Below are 22,030 nucleotides of genomic sequence, written 5' to 3'. Positions count from 1 at the left end.
TAAAGGACTCAGAGCTCAGTGGGAAGGGAAGGAGGAGAAAATTGCCTGAAGGAGCTAATGGCAAAAATTGTGAACTGTGCGCCATAGGCCTCCTGGGGCTGTTCACATCACAAGGTAGTATAACACTCCTTGTATTACTATAGGGCCAGAGCTAGCTTAATATGTGGCTTTTCTGAGGGGAAGAGGAGAAGGCTGAGAGGTTGCTTTGCTTTCAATTGAAAAAGGAGATGAACATGCCCAGTCTGGTAGCCTGACAACATTCTATTATGAGGAACCTCTAGGAAACTGCAATACATAGGAATTTGCCTCTAACCCTCAAAGGCTTTTTGGTCACGTTACCATCTATGCCCCTTTTCTGAGTTTACCTACGAGGTTCAGCTGGTGCTGGCTTCCCTTTCAGTGCTTCCCTTCCAGCATCATCACCAATTGCATTTGAGAAAGATAGATCAATGCTCTGAGAGAAGTCTCTCTATCAACACCATTACAGCATAAGCCAAAATTACTGGTATGTTCCCATGCATGGCTATTCCTTCACAATCACAATGACATAGAACATTAAATCTGAAATGGAAAGAACCTTAGAAATCATTCTTATATAATCCCTTCCTACTTGGGAAATGTGATGCTGAAGGGTCAGAGGAAACAGTATACAATGAAAAGTATCATTAAATTAGTAAATAATGGGGAGCATCAAGCACCCCCAGCAGAATATGTGAATTCACATTACATGTCTGCTACTAGATAAAAACAGTTAAATAGGAAACATTCATCTTCAGTTCTTCCTCAACTCACTTCCTTAACATATGGGAGTTATTATGGTGCATGGAAAGAAGTCTGACTTTAGAATTGCAGGATCTGGTTTCACATTCCAACTCTATGACATACTACCTGTATAATATTTATTCAAATTCTGAGTCTCAGTTTCCATATCTGCAAAATGAAGGAAATGGACTGGATGACCTCTAAAATATCCTATACCTTTTTGATAACATTCTTCAAAAAGTGAAAAAAAATATTAAGCATGCATCTGTGTATATTGTTAACTCATTTATATGTGTATATTATTTACACACTTGTAAATTATATACCTGTATTGTTGAACTAAGAATTACATTATTATTTATATCAAAATAATCATTTAAAAGGGATGAGGTAAAATGAGATACTACTTTATTCTAGAGTCAGTAGGGAGTTTATTGAGGAAGAGAGAACAATAGATAGATCTTTCCTAAAGAAAAAAATAAAAATATTTTAAGCTCTTGGCAGCTGTGTAGATAGGTTGGAATAGGAAAGGATTTAAGGCAGAGAGACCAATTGCAATAATCTGGAAAAAGGTAGTTAAATGTTTTAATTAGAAATATGGCTGTAGGAATAGAAAGAAAGGGACAGAAAAGGAAAGGCATAGAGGTAAAAAACAAGATTTGTCAACATCCTAGATATATGGATACAGGGTGACATATCAAAGATGATACCGAAGTTGTGAAAATCTAGATGAGTAGAAGGATCATGGCATCCTTGACAGTAATAGGAGAGTCTGGCATTTTTGAGGAGAAATATAATGTTACGAAATCAATGATATTGTCAAGACCAATCCATGAATGCTCATCCTGTGTGATTCACTGTGTTTCACTCAAAATGAAAAGGGGAAGACAGTATTCTTGTTCATTGACCCCAACCACAGAGCCCTGCTCCCAAGGACCTTTGCTTGGGAAGAAGAGATTGGAGATGGAATTTTACCTCTAATACCTACCCAACTTTAGTAATAGTTTATAACTGGTAGTTAAGTGGATAGAGCGCTGAATTTAGAATTAGGAAGACTCATCCTCAGGAGTTCAAATCTGATCTGGGATATTTACTAGCTCTGTGATCCTGGGAGTCATTTAACCCTGTTTTCCTCAGTTGCTGATCAATAAATGAAGGAAAAGACAAAGTTATCTTTCCTAAGAAAATCTCAATGAGGTTAAATAGAGTTGTTCACAATTCAACAACAACAGTAACTGCCTTGAGGGGCCAATATGAGGGACTGAAGCTAGGTAGGAGTCTGCACAGCAGAGAGAGGGAACTGAGTAGGTATGTTTTAGGGGATAAACTAGGATGGATGGGTTACAAACAAGCTTAGTCAGTAAAGATGGCATGTGATCTGTTTTTGTACCCTTTAATTGGAGTTAGGGCCCCAATAGAAAGAGTCCTACTTAGAGACCTATGAAATATACCCTGAAAACAACTGCCTTAAGATCCTTTGGTCTCCAGATATATGGTCCATTGATCATTCCTCCCAAGATACCCAAAGCCTGCATTCTACTCCATGATCATGAGGAAAAAATAGCTTATGTTTCAACTTTGGGATGGTATTTTTCTAACATTCTATAGGAACATGTAATCCATCTGTTTGTATGATGTGAGGGTGGGAATGATTATATATAGATTACAGAGAGGTAGTATCATGTAGTGCATAGAAGACTAAACTTGGACTTAGGAAAACTTGGATTAGAAACCTGCCTCAAATACTTATTAACAACTTGATATTAGGTTAGTTTCTTAACCTCTACACACTTCAGAGTTGGATAATAATGGCACCAAATTTTCAGTATTCTGAGGAACAAATATGATTTATATGAAGCTTTTGAAACTCTAAAATGTGGTATAGATGTGAATAAGAAAATGAAATTTTCTTATAAGTAAGTTCTCTCGAGCCTGTATGAGGATGTGCCTTCCTTGAGAATTTACCTTCTCCCCCCCACCACATGCCATAGGTGATTTGGCTGCATTCCAAAGATGCCAGGAGCCAGCCACTCCTTGGAATACAGGTAGTACTGGGGAGAACTGGCTATTCTCCCAGTATTTACTTTATTCAAAGTAAACCCTTCCAGCCTGCTATGGCATTTCTTTGAAGTCTTAAAACTGGTAGACTTGTAGACTTTTCTGACTTTTCCCATATTTCTGTTAAAGGACTCAGGAATCCCTCCCAACTAAATTAGCAACTAGCCTTCTTTGTTCTCCACTGATAAATACTCTGAGGCTCCAAGCATTGGCAGAAATCTCACCCATGGAGAATATTTTCGTATGGGGCTTTCTTTCCTTCCCAGTCAAGACTCAAGACTACTGGAAAGAACTCGAGGTTCCCCTAGCCACGGACTGTTCAGAGTTGGTGCTCCCCCAAATTGGTGATGTTTTCTTTATCTTTTTCTTCTACTTTGATCATAGTATTACTAACCTTTTGTCTTTTATGTATTATCTGCTGTATTTGGATGTTATTGTAATCAATCTATTCCTTGTGTTGTGTAATTAAAGTATTTTCATTTTTACTGGTGTCAGCGAGAGTGTCATTTGCAGGAACGAATCTGAACCTCATTTAAAATCACAATACAAGATGTCAACTGTAGATCATAGGTGTGTATAGAGAGTAAACCAAATTCGTCTTCATTAAGATGATTTTCTATTATCTCAGGTGTAAAGTGTGGTGAGTATTAATTAATAATATACTAATGGTCTAAACCCAGAGAACCAAAAACCAAAGAAAGTTAGGTTTGAGAGAGATGCTATTCTGACTGGAGAGAACATAAGAGGGTGGGCACCAGTAGGGGCAGTTGCTGGGAATACTGGTTAGAAGATAGTCAGTAACCTTAGAGCATAATGGGAAAGGGGATCAATCACAGAAATAGGAAGAATTAGAGTCATTTAGTCACATACCAGCCAGGTACTTAAAGGCATCCTAATTTCCTATCCACCCCAGTGTACAACTTTAGCAAACATTTGTTAAGTACCTGCTATATGCATGATAGATGCTAAATATTTAAGAATGAAAATGCTTCTAGCAACTTACAGTCGACTAGAGAAATGTGAAATACATACAGATAAAAATGATGCATGGTAATAAATGATAGAAAAAAAAAGAAAGATCTAAACAAAGTCCTTCAGGAAAATTTGTTTCAGGGTAAGAATACAGTGAGTTGAGGGTAGCTAGGTAATGCAGTAGATAGAGCACCAATCCTGGAGTCAGGAGGACCTGAGTTCAAATATGGTTTCAGAGACTTAATAATTGCCTAGGTATGTGACCATTGTCTTAAATAAATAATTTTTTAAAAAATACAATGAATTAGAGAGATCATGAAAGGCTCTATCTTTTAAAAATTCATTCTCATTCTATGTGTAGGACTAATAGCTACTCACCCATAAATAAATGGTCAAAGGATATGAACAAATAGTTCTTAAAAGAAGTACTGCAAAATATTCACTAACACATGAAAAAATGTTCCAAATAATTACTTATAAGAGAAATGAAGAAGAAACTAACCCTGAAGTTTCATTGCAAATTAGCTAAAATGACCCAAAATAACTCAATATAAGAAGGGTTGTGAAAAAAGATAGACACACTAGTATATTGTTGATGGAGCTATGAAACAGTATAACCATTTTGGAAAGCAATTTGGAGTTATGTAAATAAAGTGACAAAAATATCCATAACTTGTGAACCAGAGATTCTACTATTTGGAAGTCATTAATAAAAAAAAGTTCCCCAAAATGCTAAAATATTTCTAGCAGTACTTTTCCTTTTAGCCAAAAATTGTAAACACTGTAGATTCCCACCAATCGAGGAAATGATTAAGCAATTTCTGGTTCATAAATATAATGGAATATTACAGTGCTATCAGAAATAAAATATGTGGGGGGGCGGAGCCAAGATGGCGACAAGAAGGGATGGAGTCTTAGGAGCTCTCTGATAAAATTCATCAGCTAAGGACTCTAACTAAACTTTCAAGAGACAGAACCAACAATGGGTCCCAGTGAGGCAGTTCTCCTACTCAAGGTAATCTGTAAAAGAGCAGAAAGGCTCTGCTCCCTGGGATTGGAGAGGCGGCCCACCAGAGGGGTGGCCCGCCAGAGCCAAAGAACCTCAGCCTCCTGGAGGCAGCCCCAGGGCGCTGGGAGTCTCACCTCACAGCAGCGGGGGAGTCTCCTGTGCTGCACTCCGAGGAGCACTGGCACAAAGTGGGGGAACAGTGGGGGACCTCTGCCAGAGCCAGCACGTGGAGCCCAGCCCTCAGGGCACACAGAGAGCCTATGGTCTTTCCCCAGCCCTGATCCAGGAAACAGAAGCAGGCGGAGCCAGTAAGCAGGAGCCCCCAGGGCATGAGCCCATTGAGCTGAGGGAAGGGAGTGAAGAGAGACTGCAGAGCTCTTCTGTCCTCTGCCTCTGGAACAGGACTCTGGGGCTCCCACCACAGTCAGATCCTGATAGCAGTCTAGGCCCCCCCATAGAACAGCAGGGCCCCCTCCACCTCAGCCCCGTGGCAGAGGGAGGTGCTTATGGTCATTCACAGACCAGGAGGGAGGACAGAGCCTCACACACTGAGACCTTTGTGGGAGTGTCCCAAAAGTTCAAGAAACACCCCAAACCAGGCCCAGGCTGGGAAAATGAGCAAACAGAGAAACAAAAAGAAGACTATTGAGAAATATTTTGCAAATGAGCCCAAGAAGAACCAAAATACTCAGTCTGAAGATGAGGAAGCACAAGCTCCTGCATCTAAAGACTACAAGAAAAACAGAAATTGGGCTCAGGCTATGACAGAGCTCAAAAAAGACTTTGAAAATCAATTGAGGGAGTTGGAAGAAAAACTGGGAAAAGAAAGGAGAGAGATGCAGGAAAAACATGAAAATGAAGTCAGCAGCTTAGTCAAGGAAATCCCCAAAAATGCTGAAGAAAATAGCATGCTAAAAACCAGCTTAGGTCAAATGGATAAAACAGTTCAAAAAGTTATTGAGGAGAAGAATGCTTTAAAAAGCAAAATTGGCCAGATGGAAAAAGAGATAAGAAAACTCTCTGAGGAGAACAAATCCTTTAGACAAAGAATAGAATTCAGGGAGATTGATGAATTTACCAGAAATCAGGAATCAATACTTCAAAACCAAAAAAAATGAAAAATTAGAAGAAAATGTGAAATATCTCATTGAAAAAACAACTGATATGGAAAACAGACTTAGGAAAGATAATTTAAAAATTATTGGAATACCTGAAAGTCATGATCAGGAAAAGAGACTTGACATCATTTTCAAAGAAATACTACAGGAAAATTGCCCTGATATTCTAGAAGCAGAGGGCAAAATAGAAATGGAGAGAATCCACCGATCCCCCTGAGAAAGAGATCCCAAAAAACCAACCCCTAGGAATATTATATCCAAGTTCCAGAACTCCCAAGTCAAAGAGAAAATATTACAAGCAGCCAGAAGGACACAGTTCAAATATCATGGAGCTGCAGTCAGGATCACACAGACCTTAGCAGCAGCTACATTGGAAGCTCGTAGGGCTTGGAATAGAATATACCGGAAGGCAAGAGAGCTTAGAATGCAGCCAAGAATGAACTACCCAGCAAGGCTGAATGTCCTCTTCCAGGGAAAAAGGTGGACTTTCAATGAACCAGGGGAATTTCAAATGTTCCTTTTGGAATGGCCAGAGCTGAACAGAAGGTTTGATCTTCAGATACAGGACTCAGGTGAAGCATGGAGATTGGAGGAGAGGGGGGAATATGAGGTACTTAATGAGGATGAACTGCATGTATTCCTGCATAGAAAAATGACACTGATGATACTCATATGAACCTCCTCAGTTAATAGAGCAGGTAGAGAGAGCTTTTATAGTTGAAGCACAGGAGAAAGCTGAATTTGAAGATAAAATATGGTGTAAAAATGGAGTCAATAGGAAAAAAGGGAAATGGAATGGGAGAAAGAAAAAGGAGAGGGGGAATAGTCCAAGATATTTCACATAAGATTTTTTTTATTACAATGAGCTATTGCAATGATATGGAAGGGGGAAGGCAAGGGGGAATGAGGGAAACTTTGCTTTCATCAGAGATGGCTAGGAGAGGAAACAGCAAATACTCAATGGGGTATAGACATCTGGAGTAAGAAGGAGGGGGGAGCAGGGGGAAGGGGTGGGGATGTGAATAAAGGAGGAGAGGATGGACCATGGGGGGAGAGTGGCCAGATATAACACATTTTCTTTCTTACTTCTTGCAAGGGGCTGGGAATGGAAGGCCTGCCCAGGACCACAGGGCCAGGTGGATTCTGGGCCTAAGGGGTGGTATGGGGGCTCAGGGCTTCTTGGCCCCAGGACCAGGGATCTGTCTGTTGCGCCACTCAGCGACCCTACAGCAGAGTCATAGTGAAAGGAGAGAGAAAATAGAGTACACGGTAGTGGAGAAATAAGAAAGGAGGGAGTTGCGATCAGCAATGGCAATGGTGAAAAAATATGGAAATAACTTTTGTGATGGACTTATCATAAAGAATGAGATCCACCCATGACAGAGTTGTTGATGTTGGAACAAAGACTGAAACACATTTTTTGTTATTATTATTTGGGGGAGGGTGCAGGGCAAGTGGGGCTGGGTGGCCTGCCTGGGGCCACATAGCAGGGTGATCTTTGGGTGTCTGGGGCCGGATTTGGACCCAGGTGCTCCTGGCTCAAGGGCCAATCCTCTGTCTGCCACCCAGCCACCCCTACTATTATTACTATTTTATTTTATTTTGTGTCTTTTTTTTTCTTTCTTTCTTTTGTTTTTTGCAGAGCAGTGGGGATCGGGTGGCTTGCATGTCACACGGCTGGGCGATTCTTGGGGTTACGAGGCTGGATATGGACTCGGGTGCTCGTGGCTCCAGGGCTGGTGCTTCGTCCATTGCACCACCTAGCCACACCTACAATTATTACTATTATTATTTTTTTATTTTAATTTTTTTCTCTCCCCTTTACTTTTTTCGCCCAAACAAGTCTATCTATATTCATGGGGGAGGAGGGGTATTTTGTTTACTTGTAAACAAGAATATTTTATTAATGTAAAAAAACATTTGTACAAAATGAGAATAAAAAATAAATTTAAAAAAAGAAATAAAATATGTGATGAATACAGAGAATCATGAAGAGAGTTATATGAATTGATTTAGTTGAAGTAAGCAGAACTAAGAAAACAATATATATAGTAATCACAACAACATAAGTGTAAAAACAATGACACAAACTAAAAGTGACTGTAACAAGATTTACATAGATAGAATATTGAATTAAGTAAGTTTCCTTGACCAGCAATAAGACCAATGGATTAGAGAATCAACACAATGAAGGCAAGAAGACAAGTTCGGAGGTTATTATAAAAATCCCAGACAAGCTGTGATTAAGGCCTCAATTATGGTAGCTATAATAATTGGAGTATGGAAAGGAGAATATGGATGAGATAGATATTACAGTTGTGAAATCAATAAGAAAAAGCAGTTGAATAGATGGGTAAAGTAAAGTAAAGGAGAGAGATATTTCAAAAATGAAAGTTTGGGGTCTGGTGGTTTGATGATTCCATCAAAAGGAATAAAGCAATGAATGGAGATAGAATTAAGGATGGGGATGGAAAATAAGATAGGTTAGTGAGAAGTCTGAACATCATCTAGGAGGAATTATTCACCAAGCAGCTAGAAAAGAGAAATTGAATCTTGAAGGAGAGGTAGGGAGGGAAGATATACATTTGAGTAATTTGTTGATAATTAAAGCTATGGGAGTGGATGATATGAATATTTATACCGAGAAGAGAAAAATACCAAGTATAGATTCTTGGGAAACATCCATATTTAAGGGGCAAGAAAAGGGTTTTAAAATAAGCCAGGTAAACTAAAGAGAATAGATTATCAAGGAAGAGCAGCAGATGTATGTTTTGCATGCTATCATATGTATAATTGATATCATATTGTTGCCTTTTCAGTGAGTGGAAGAGGGGTAGGAGGGGAGAGAATTTGGAACTCCAAATTTAAAAAAAGAAAAGGATGTTAAAAACAAATAAATAGTAAATTTAAAAACATTATTAATGGAAAGAACAGGTGGTCATTGCTATCAGGTACTGCAGAAAGACAAAAGAGAATGAAGCTGTTGGATTTGGTGACAAGGAAGTCATCAACAAATAGTTAAGTGAGTAAGGATAAAGTAAAGGCAAAGAATGGCTTTCTTTTAAGATTTTTGACTATGAAGAGGAAAGACGTTTATTTTAGGAGCCCCAAAGATGGTGCTAAAGGATGACTTTTCCAGTAAAGTGCTAACCTTGGTGAAAGAAGAGGCCAATTCATTTGCTTAAAGTAAGGGTTTAGAAGACAGAATTAGGGGCTTGCAGATGGAAGAGAAGGTATGAGATAGATATCATAAAGAATGTCATGGGGCATGTAATGGTCAACAAGAGATGAATAAAAAAATTATTAGAGAGAACTCAGTTGAAATTAGATAACTTTGTAATGGACCCAAGAAATCCATAACCAGCAATTTTGGCACCCAGGATAACAATCACAGAAAGATCCTTTAAATCAACTACATGGAAGAGGAGATAGGATTGATACAAATTCCAAAAAGGAGATCCCCTAGGGATCTCTAAGTCACTTATGAAGAAACTGTCATTCTAAGAGAGACTTGATTAGCATTTGGCCCTTGACCAGGAGAAAGACTGCTGCTTAGTTAAACTATTATTGCTAACTGGTTTTCACATTAGAAAATGAATAGAAGTGTTGTCAAATTGTACATGAATCACATTTTAATTTGAAAAATATTTAAACAATAATTATTTAAAATTTTTGTAACTTCAAAATATTGGTGCCCTAAGGTAAAACCATAATTATGAATTGGGGACCCATTCATCCCAGTTTCTTGATTTCTTCCAGTACTATTTGGATAATTACTTATTAGGGGAATAGGAACAGACCGGATAGATGCTTGGAATTATCTAGTGTGAGGATTAATAGAAGAAAAATGGCAAGAAGTCAAAGAGGCAAGAGACTTAATGGTATTACTCATCTCAGAAAATATCTGTATTTTAATAGCAACCTTCAATGATTCAGCAAAATAAATGAGAAATGGGAAATTTCTAGGTACTCTATCTAGGCCACTGAGGGAAATAAGGGGGTAAGGGAGGGCAAGGGAAGTTTCTGGTGCCCCTAAATCACATTATGTAAGCATCTGCCTGTTGTGCCCCTGGGTGAGGACAGCTCTGTACCTAAACAAACAGAGAAGGGGGTAGGGATAAGAATGCCTACTTGCAGATGTCTGGAAAGGAATCATTAGGTTCAGAAATTCCTTCTTCCATGAAAAATGAACCAGCTGATTACAATAAACTTACCCATCTTATGCATACCGCTATCAATTCATTCCCTCAGTGCTTTGAAGGCTCATCACATAGCATGCCAATCCCCTGGCACAAAGCTACTTCTTGGGTGGAGGAGAAAAGCCAGATATATAAAAAGGGTTCATAGTCTTGTCTAGGAAGATAAAAGGAAGAGAAAATTAACTGAAGAAACTAATGACGAAGCTCAGGGTCTGTGTGCTACAGACTGCCAGGGTTGTACATAATCACAAGGCAGTGAGTGTCTAACTGCCAATGTCACTGTGAAGGGCAGAGTTATTTTAATGTGTGGCAGTTCTGAGGGTGGAGAAGAAAAAGAAGGCTGATCTACTGTTCTACGTGTTACTGACAAAGGAGATGAGCATTCCTAGGAAGTGGAATCCTGAAAGATTTTGTTTTTTTTCTTGAAAATCACTGGAATCCCCCAGGTAAATAAAGTTCTGACAGAAAAGTCATCCGATATATTCAGAAAACAACAAAGTCGTTGGTCAGTTGGACTGATTTCAACCAGTGGTCCTTATCATCATTTCTATAGAATGGATCCATGCTTCTAAATCATTGACAAGAGTCCTTGTTTTCTCTCAAGGAGATTATTCAACATTGCACAGAAATAAGTAGTACAAGGAAGATTAGCCTGAGAAACAAAACAAAACAACACAATACAATATGCCTTAGTCTTTCATAAACTGGAATAATTCAATTAGTTTTGATTATGCTGGAATGTGGCTGAATCTCTCCCTGCACACAGAATATTACAACATGGGCTCCCCCAAATTTTCAGCCTACTAAAACTTATATTCTATTTTTGTATAGTCACACTTCCAAGGAGACAAAAAGGGGGGGAAGTTTCATAATTTTCATTTAATTTAGTTTCTCAATAAAGAAGCCCATCTTATCAGAAGGCTCCTGTATAAGGAAGGTTAAACATATTTAAATCTCAAACATTTAAAAATGGATTTCAATAAAACAGTTCTTATAGCAGCAAACCATATTCAACTAGTTTCTTGCACCACCTCTAAACTCACTAAAAATGAGAAATTAAAAACATAAGACTCCAAAAGGGTGCTGAGAGAGTGGTGCAACAAGGAGAAAATGTTAAGAAGGATTTTCTCTAAACTTAAAAAAAAGTTAAAAATGAAAGCAAAAGTCATTTTGACTTTTTACTACAGAGGAAATGGTCTATCAGCCTTCAAAGACCTCTTAGCACAGTCCCTAGCACATCAATGGTGTTTAATAAATGCTTAGTGAAGATGGCTAAGATGGAAATGTTTTACATAATTGTCCTTATATGACTTATATTAAATTGCTTAACATCCCAGAAGGGGAGAGGGAGAGAGAATTTGAAATTCCAAACTATTAAATAACAAATGTTAAAAATTATTTTTACATATAATTGGAAAATAAAACATTGCTTAAAAAAATTAAATGCTTACTGATTTAACAATGATGGCTTAGGGTTAAACATCATGAGTCCAAGACTGAAGTACATAAAATATCTGTGGTCAGTCAATGAGCTAATCATGGGAGTTTCCCCATACAGTTTCCTAAATTCATTTGCTAGATAACTGTTTTGCAACTTGAAATATATTGCTACTTAGAATTAATGTTATAATTTGTATAGGCCTTCAAACTAAACCACAAAAGTTTGAAATTAGAGATGGAGCTAAGTTGACCTAATAGAGCGAGTACTTTGCTGTAGTTTGAGTTAGGATGTGCTGGGTTTTAATCTTTCCTAAAATACTTAGTTCTGTGATTCTGGGTGAGTGACTCAGTCTCTTGAAGTCTCAGTTCTTAGCCTGTAAAATGTAGAGAATAATATAAGTATCTCCAAGGGTTGGTGTGATGATCAAATAAGATAAATTATATAAAGTTCTTTGAAAAATTTTAAAGACTTTTATTATTGTGAGCTGTACAGGGCTAAGATGAGTTCTAGGTGGAGAGAATATTTTGAAAAAGACTTTATCATTTGCACTCTCCCACCTCCTGGGGCATTCTTTACTTCGGTTAAGCTCTCCAAGGCAGCATTCCAACCAAGCTTTCCAACTAGGCTTTCTATATTTCCCCCAATCAAAGCTGCATTATTTCAGGGAAGTGTAAACTCATCCAGGTTATAGGGGAACAATTTTCAACAGTGTGTGACTAACTAATTGCTCCTTAAATTCTCTCAGAGGTTTTGCCTTTTCCGAAGAGTTAATTATTCACTCAAATAGGTCTCTGACAGGTAGAATGTTAGGCAACATATCTCCCAAAAACATAGGTAAAAATTTTAATGTATAACAAGATAATGTTTGGGGAGGCACATGCCACAGGCAAGATTGTGTTTCTAGGTACCTCCCATAACAGTTATTGCCCTTCCTATGATCCTTTTCTTTACTTCCAACCTTACAGATGCCCTAAAGTAGCAGTAGTGAGAAATCTAAGTGAAAGGAGTAGGAGTAAGGAGTTTGCTTGCCTGGGTCATTTGTAAATTGAATGTTTGTAGGAATTGTCCTGTTTGGACCCTACTATTGTTCTGGAAAAAAATGAAATAGGACTTGTGAGTCAACTTTTTAATCTTTCCTAATGCTAATGAATCCCCTACTTGGGATAAGGTAAATTTTAGAGACATGCTCATAGCTTCAGAGTTCTCCTGGCAATAGGAAAGTTGCTTGTCATTTATCTGCAGCATTCTTACTGAAGTGGGGTCAACCATACTGAACCCAAATTCTTAGTCATATAACGGAGAGCAAAGGAAATCAGCAACTCTGTGGCTGCCACTTGGGGTGGGAGAAGCAGCTGAGGCTGCTTTTCTGACTCTGGAGACTATAGCAGGACACCCAGACTGAGAGTAGGAGGCCTACATAGTCTGCTGTAAGTCAGTGAGCCTACTCTGCCTGATGAACATTAGGGTGAATTGCCAAGGAGCTCTAACTTCTTTTTTCTCCCAGGATCCCTTTTTTTCTGGAATGGCATAGTTTTTAAAAATCTCTCTCTTTCCCCATGAGTCAATTCCCCTCTATGAGTCAGTGTTCCATTTGGAGTTGTCCATGTAAACTATCCAGATGTGCGCTTGAGTAATATGGATATCCAAGAGTATTTTTAAAGGCCGGATAGAATGGAGTCATCTGCTACAAATAAAAGACAGGGTGGTGTTAGTGGAAAGCACCCTGGAAAGACCCTGACACTATGCTGTTGTTGAGTTGTTTTTCAGTCATATCTAACTCTTTGTGAACCTGTTGGGAGTTTCCTTGGCAAAGATACTGGAGTTGTTTGCCATTTCCTTCTCCAGCTCATTTTACAGATGAGGAAACTGAGGCAGGCAGTGACTTGCCCAGGGTCCCACAAGCTAGTAAGCATCTGAGGTACAGATATGAACTTAGGAAGATGAATGACTCTTCCTGACTCTGGGTTTGGTACTTTCTATTGTGTCACCTAACCCCATTGTGTCCATAGGCAAATCACTTACATTTCTGATCTTCTGTTCACTTGTTCTACTTATCCCAGGGTTGTTGTTAGGATAACATATAAACTGTAATGTGATGGCTTAAATGATTTTCAAAGTATTCATTAATGCTTATACTAAACACCAGGGTTACGGATTTTAAAAGAAGTTGGTGTCTTCTCTCAAGGTACTTTAAAAAATTTAAAAAAAATTTTTTTTAATTACATGCAAAGGCAGTTTTCTATATTCATCCTTTTGCAAGTTTTTAAGTTCCTCATTTTTCTCCCTCCCTTTGTTTCCTTCTCTCTTTCCCAAGGCAGCAAACAATCTTATATTGGTTGTACATGCACAATCGTATTTAACGTATTTCCATATTAGTCACATTGTGAAGGAGGAAGTAGAAGGGGGGAAAAAACTATCTCAAGGTACTTCTAATAAGATAAGACAATACATATAGGAGTCAGAAGAAAAGGCACCATGGTCTTCAGAGTGCTGCTGCAAAGCAGGTGCCTCCTCTTTGCTTTGTTATTTCCATAAATAAAATCACATCTGTTTCTGATGATGAAACAGGACTAAAGTAATTAGAGGCAAGGTCCTTATTTTCTGTCTTCAGTAGCTGTGTCTGATGGTGGGAGGTGGGAGTTGTAGTTATAGAGGCAGTTGCCTAGTGCATCTCATCTCCTCAAGAGTTGCTTTTCTGGATGATGGTTTGGGTGGTGATGGTGGTGATCAGTGTATGCGGATGGCGATGTATGTGTGTGTGTGAAATAGAATGTGTGGTCTGAGGGTGCTATTCTTGGGGCTCTTGGCTTACATGCCTGTCAATGGCAGCAGGTTAGCAATTGTTCATGGAAATGTTGGACCATTGTGTAAACATGTTATTATTAGAATATAGGAATGACATGTTTTTAACAATAATTAATTAAACAAAGGGGGAAATTGTTCAGATGGAATAGAAAGTTGTGTCTTTTGGGAGACTGATGAGGCCCTGAAGTCTTGGCTATGATTTTGTAAATTATTCTGAAGCAGCTCCAGGCACAGTGGTAGCAGAAGAGTCATAAATGACACCTTGGCTGGCACTCCTTTCTCCCAAAGAACAGAGAGTTAGGCCAGGTCTCTCTGAGATCCATGCATATTATTTATTGTTACAAAAACAAGGCTCCTGCAATTTATATTATCCAAAAGAAAAGCTTTTGTTTTTCTGATGCTCTCTAGCAGAGTATCACAAGATGTGGGTGTCCTATATAAACAGTACCTAAAAGCAGCAGGAAGTGATGCCACCTTGGCACATAGGCTTCAATGGGGTGCTAAGATCCCAGTTGCATACCAAGACTTCTGTTTGCATTAACACTTGGAAAGGGAATCGGAACATGACTGGTAGAAAGAATTCTGGATCTGGAGTCTGAGGACCCTCATTTGAATCTTCAATCTGACACAAATACTATGAGATATTTGATAAATAACATCTCTGGCCCTCAGTTTCTCTGTTGGAAAACTGGGCAGGTTGAACTGAGGTTTCTTCTTCTAACACTACCTCTGTGTTCTCAATATAAATCAGAATCCACATCTCCATAGAAGAATATTGGCCATGTCAATTCCTCAAGGCTCACAAACTGTCTACCTTTGAGACTGTTCTTAGCCTTGACTTAAGCTGAGTGGATAGGAGACCTCTTCTCTCACTCAAGTCTTTCTTTTTTGTTTATTTCTGTTGCACAAATCCATCTCTCCATCGATCACAGCCCAGACATACCCTTCATCCCAGGCAACATTATCTGTCACTCACTGCTAAACAAAATTTGAAACAGGAGACTCTTACATTGCAGAAGCTTGGGGGGGAAATGCCTTCAGGCGTCCAAATTCTTCAAGCAAGTGGCTGAGATCTGGACTCTTTATTAAATAATAAAAAGTTAAGGCTATATGGAATTTTAGAAATCACTTAATGTAGTCAACTCCCTCAACTTTTCAGATTGACTTGAGACTTACAAGGGTAAAGTGACTTGTCCAATATCCTATCATAAAGATTCACTTTTTATAATGGCTAAAAATGTGCTTGACAGCTAACAGTTTGAAATATATATATAATATATGTATATATATTTACATATACATATAAACATATGCAAATCACTAATATGTGTGTTCATACTATCAGAATAGCTGACATTAGAAGGTAGTATTTTCTCCTTATCTTAAAACAGTAACCAAAGTTGTATGACAATAAAAAGCTTTACTTGTATCAATAACAGGTCACTGAACCTTAGAGCATATTGGAAAAGTTTAGGAGGAAAGAGCTATGAGTTCACTTGTGGAAGGAACTTCTGGTATTGAGACTTCCTTCACTAAAGTAGGTCAGATTCCTTTCTATCACACTCTTAAAAAGTGACTTGGAGGCACCATGAGGTTAAGTGATTTACCTTTAGTCTCATAATAGAAGAAAAGAGCTGAATCTAGACCTTCCTGATTATAAGATTCATCTTTTCTTTATGGTGCTACATTAACCAGCTTCCAGGGATCATCCTGGAAAGAGCTAAACCACTCAACTAGATGTCATAGCAGATAGGACCTAGAGTCAGGATGACTTGAGTTTAACTAGCTTTGTGATGGCAAGGCACTTAACCTCTAATTGCTCACTATTTGGTCATTTTGATGGTACATTTGGAGTTTCTTTCTTTCTTTCTTTTTTTTAGGTTTTTCTTTTGCAAGGCAAACGGGGTTAAGTGACTTGCCCAAGGCCACACAGCTAGGTAATTATTAAGTGTCTGAGACCGGATTTGAACCCAGGTACCCCTGACTCCAAGGCCAGTGCTTTATCCACTACACCACCTAGCTGACCTGCATTTGGAGTTTTCTTGACAGACATACTGGAGTGTTTTGCTATTTCCCTCTCTAGCTCATTTTACAGATGAGGAAACTGAGGCAAGCAGGATAAAGTAACTCGCCTAGGTTACACAGTTAGTAAATGCCCAATATTGAATTTGAACTCATTAGGATAAATTTTCCTGATTCCAGGTCCAATGTTCTATCCATCCTGCCTATGTATCCATTCTTTCACCTATTTGTGTTGTCACCTCTAAAATAGGAGTAGTAATAGCACTTACCTCCCAGGGTAATTGTAAGGATAAAATGAGGCAATTAATTGTAAGGATGAAAGAAATAGTTGTAAGGATAAAAGTACTTAATATAATACATAGTACACATTAAATATCTCCTTTCCTCATTCCTCCCCTTTCCCCTCCCTTTTTCTGTTCTTATCTTTTTTTCCTTTCTTCTTTTCTCTTTCCTTCTTTCTTCTCTTTTTTTCCTTTCTTTTTCCTCCCTTCCTTCCTTTTTCCTTTCCTTCCCTCTTCTTTTCTTTACTTCTTCCTCTCTTTTTTCCCTCCTTCCTTCCTTTTTACAATACCCATCCTAGGATTATGCTTCTTCACACTACTCATCTGCAATCTAGCACACAGGATATTTATACATGTGATATACAAGATTTTCTTCCCCCTTCCCAGGCTGGCTTTCTACTTTTTGCTCCAGGAACTATAACCAAATCAATACCACTTTTCTTCTAGAAAGTACATTTCAAACTGTCCTATTGTTCTATTTGACTACTACCTCAAGGAATTTTCAGACTAATCTTAATCACTATTCTCCTATATGTGCTATTTTTTTCCCCATTCAGAATGCAAGCTTCTTGAGAGCAGGAAAAATGTTATTTCTGTATTTGCATGCGGAGCATTTAGAATGCTGCCTGGCCCACAGTAAGCACTTAAATGCATGCATGCATTCATTCATTCATTCATTCACAGCCTAGACCCTAATTGCTCCTCAAACTTCTATTAGTTATAGAGTTACTGTTATGGACTTCTGCCCCACTATGAAAATCTTTTATTTCAGTTTTAATGAAAGCAATCATCAAAATTCAACTACTGACACTGAACTGAGCATGGTACTGTATTAGATATTGCACAAAGGGAATGATGTGAGCCCACTTTTGTTGGGCCACTTCATGACCTGTCTTCCTACAATCTAAGAAACAGAATACCAGGCAGATAAGAATATAAAGATGACAAAATATAAGCAATACTCCAATACATAGGTAAACCAGATTATACACATTCACTGCAAATCCACATCAGGAAGAGAAGCAATTTGAATTGGTCAGCAATAATTCTATTACTAGGGCAGACTATGAGGGCAGGGACAAACTATGGAAATTCTAAATTCAGCCTGGGGCCACCACCTCTCATCTAATCAATCCAGGGGGCTTCTAAGGGGAAGAAAGCCTTTCAGAACCAACTTGAATAATGAGAAATAGCTATGAGTACAGCAGGGCAGGGATTCCTAATATATGGCAAAGTTTTAGTCATCAGGGATAGTATAGAGTAATCAAAGGCAATATAAAGAAATGGAAAGAGCCTATTGCTGGGAATCATTTTTTAAACCTGGGTCTCAAAATAGTTTTGTCACTGATTCATTTGCCATTATCTTGCCTCCCTCTCCTAGTTGTTGTGAGGATAAATTTACAAATACAGATGAAACAGCCTTGAAAAAGTTTTTTTTTAAGTACCTTAAAATAGAAAATATTTTTTTGTCATTGTTCAGTTGTATCTGACTCCTTGTTATCCCATTTGGGTTTTTTCCCTTGGCAAAGATACTGTAGTGGTTTCCCATTTCCTTCTCAAGCTCATTTTACAGTTGAGGAAACTGAGGCAACTGAGGCAGTTAAGTGACTTGTTTAGGGTCACATAGCTAGTAAATATCTGAGGTCAGATTTGAACTCAGGTCTTTCTGACTTCTGAGTCTGGTGCTTTATGCACTGAAATATTTGCCAGATTTTGTTTTGTTAGAGATAGGAATAGCACAGTCCAAGGGACTTCCCAAGGAAATGATAATACAGGATTGATTGCAGATTGCCTCCAGCTCCCCATTGAACAGATTCAAATAAACCACGGAGCGACCCATTATTTTAATTATTACTCTCAATCCCAATCTCTTCCTCTTAAGGTTGAAGGTTATCACAGAGAGGTCTAATATCAGTACTCTTTTAATTCAAGTTGGGATAAAATGAAGAACTTGGATGACATCAAACAAAAGGAGATGTACTTTGAGCTAACAAAAAGAAAAGGATATACAATAAAGATACCATGCTATGTAACTTCTCTGAACAGGTTTTCTTCATACCTATATGGAAATCAGTATAGTCATCAGCAAAGGATATGACAAAAGCCTGATGACTCTTATGTTCTTCAGAAACAGACCAAATTGGAATGACCCAGAGGCCAACACGGCTGAGACTTTTTTTTATTATATAAATATTTATGTGTTTTCCAATTTTATACAACAGTAGTTTCTACCTATCATTTTTTGTAAAGTTTTGAATTTTTCAATTTTCCGCCCTCCCTCTCTTCCCTCCCCCAACAAAAGGTAATCTGATAATTTTTACATTGTTTCCATGCTCTGCATTGATCAAAATTGAATGTGTTGAGAGAAAAAACATATCCTTGAGGAAGAAATAAAATATTAGAGATAGTAAAATTATGTAGTACATAAGCCAACTTTTTTAAAAAAAAAAATTGAAGGTCTTTGGTCTTTTGTTTAAACCCACAGTTTTTTTCTCTGGATACAAAGGGTATTCTCTGTCACAGATACCCTAAAAATGTCCCTGATTATTGCACAGATGGAATGAGCAGGTCCATCAAGGTTGAACATCACCCCCATGTTGCTGTTGGGGTGTATAATGTTCTTCTGGTTCTGCTCATCTCACTCAGTATCAGTTCATGCAAGTCTTTCCAGACTTCTCTGAAATCTCATCCCTCTTGGTTTCTAATAGAACAATAGTGTTCCATAACATACATATACCACAGTTTGCTATACCATTCCCCAATTGAAGGACATTCACTTGATTTCCAATTCTTTGCCACCACAAACGAGACTGCTATGAATATTTTTGTACAAGTGATGTTTTTATCCTTTTTCATGATCTCTTCAAAGCATAGACCCAGTAGAAGTATTCTGGATCAAAGGGTTAGCACATTTTCATCTTTTGAGTAAATTCCAAATTGCTTTCCAGGAGAGCTGGATTAGTTTACAACTCTGCCAACAATGCATGAGTATCCTAGATTTCCAACATTGATCATTGTCCTTTCTGGTCATATTGGTCAGTCTGAGAGGTGTGAGGTGGTACCTCAGAGATGCTTTAATTTGCATTTCTGTAATCAGTGGTTGAGGCATTTTATCACTTGAGGAGACCAAGAAATTGCACCCTGGACCAACCAGGTCCTAGGACAGCTTTGTCTTCTTTTAGGGAAAACTAATTCTTCTTGAAAAAGGGATGGGGAAGAGCCTGAGTCCACTCTAGATGGTGATTGAGTTTAAAACATTTTTAAAAACTGAATCAGGGAAAGGAGCCAGTCAGGTCCTGTGACTACTTTGTCTCCTTTTTAGAGAGACAAAATAAGTCTGTCACAAGAGGGAAGAAAGAAGGATGTGCCTAATCTATGTTATAGTATGGAAGAAGTAACAGCTATTAGTCCTATTACAGGGTCACTTCTTGACCTCTGAAAATTTAGAAAGAAAAAAGCAAATTGGATTATAGAAAATTTCTGTTATAAAGTTTTGTTCTGGAAATCATGCTAACCTATGTTCCCCACCCCCAATCTTCCAAAGAGCATTATACAAAGAGGATGGAAATGATTGGCAATCATTGGGACTATCTAAACTATCAATACTTCCTACACAGGGCAAGCTGATTCAGAACTGTTAAGTGAAAAAGAGACACTGGTGGGACTAGGAGAGTTTAAGCTTGAGGGAAAAAAAATGATTAGCCATAGCCAGAACTTGTTGGAAACCCAGAAGAGCTGCACAAGTTTTGCCTAGCAATATGTTAAGATCTCAGGGTCTTTGCTCTTTCCCTTTTCTTTGTCTTTGGGAAAAGCTGCTCCATCCTCCCTTTCCCCATATACCACAAAGCCCTAGGAGTGTGGAAATCCCAGAAGGATGTGGAAATTCCTAGAAAAGAACCACAAATTGGGAGTGGTGGGGGAAATGGCTGGATGGGTTTAAGAAAGTGTATCAATTTTATTTTCACTATTATTAAGCTGTAGCAGCTTATAGGTTGCTTGCCTGAATTTGTTGGATACAGGGAAAAGAAACTGAGAAAATTATTCCAAGAATTGGGGGTTGAGCCAGTATAATTAAAGCAATTACCATTTTAATGCTAATTAATAGTAATAATCATTACTACACTTAGTTTTTTTTAAGCTCTGGTGTGGGGGGGTAAGAAAGAAGTCACTGTCAGTTCCCTGTGATCTCTCTACCTTTCACTCCCACCACTCCCAGCCCCTACCCCCCCCAAAAGAAGGCAAAACGGCTAGTTATCTTATTGGAGAAAACTGTCAGATTGCCACCTGGTGGTTGACTCAAACATCTCAGTCTCAGTTTCAGAACCCTCTACTGGAACCCATGTGACAGCTGTCTTTCTATATGTTGAGGAAGGGGGCACAGCAATATTTTGTTTTACTATTTTGTGTGTTTTTGTGTGTATGTACACGCACTAGTGATTTCCAACAGACTGTTAGGAGCACTAATTCTTTTTTGTCTCTTAAAGGAAACTAGATCATTGGTTTATGAATCCCTTGAAAGCAGGATTGTCTTGCCCTTTTGTGTCATCCCAGCATTTAGCAAAATGCCTCATCCTCACTAGGCATTTAATAACTATTTATTGAGTATTAATTGATTGAAACCAGTCTTCATTAGGATTATATAATTTGAGGTAGAGGGGACCTCAGATGCCATCAACCTGTCACTATAGCCTCTTCCAGCTTGCCTGTGAGGAACTGAGGCCCACAGAGAGTAATTCAAGGTCACATTGGGATTAAACAGAACCAGGATTCAAACCAAGGACCTCTGACTTCATATCCAACATTCGTTGCAATGCTTCAGAGTTGTCTGTAATGATTTGTTCAGTCCTGCTGTGCTCCTGGAACTGAGCTAGTCCGGGAAGGCTAGTCCTGGCTTTGTCACTAAGGCCTCTACCATGAGGAAGTTACTTAATCTTTTATCGTTCCAAGTTTCCTCATCTGAAACCGGTTGGGGCTTGGGGCTGGGGGCAGGGCACACCGTTCCAATACTCAGAAGTCTAGGTATGATTCTGTATGATAATGTCTTGGCCCTCGAGGGGTGGAGAGTCCGTAAGAAGAATAACAGGAAACGAAGTGATGGAAACTACAATGTTTAAATTTTGTCTTGCGGATATTTTAAAAAATCATGCTGAAGAAGGGTTGAGGGGCAAAAGAGGAGGTGAGCAAAACGGAGCATTAGTCCCTTTCTGAGAAAAGTAGGTAAAAGAGAGAAATATGATTAAGCTAAGGCACAAAATCATATGGATAGTATTATCACAATCCCACCAAACCTTATTTCATTGGAAAGAGAGTTGAACTTGAAAGGCAGCTTTAGAAGGGTATTTGCTTCTGGGTGACTGATTTTG

This window comes from Macrotis lagotis, chromosome 1 (genome assembly GCF_037893015.1).
Source record: "Macrotis lagotis isolate mMagLag1 chromosome 1, bilby.v1.9.chrom.fasta, whole genome shotgun sequence".
In the NCBI taxonomy this organism is placed as follows: Eukaryota; Metazoa; Chordata; class Mammalia; order Peramelemorphia; family Peramelidae; genus Macrotis; species Macrotis lagotis.
The sequence above is the reverse complement of the archived record's forward strand: the minus strand, read 5'-3'. Positions refer to the sequence as shown.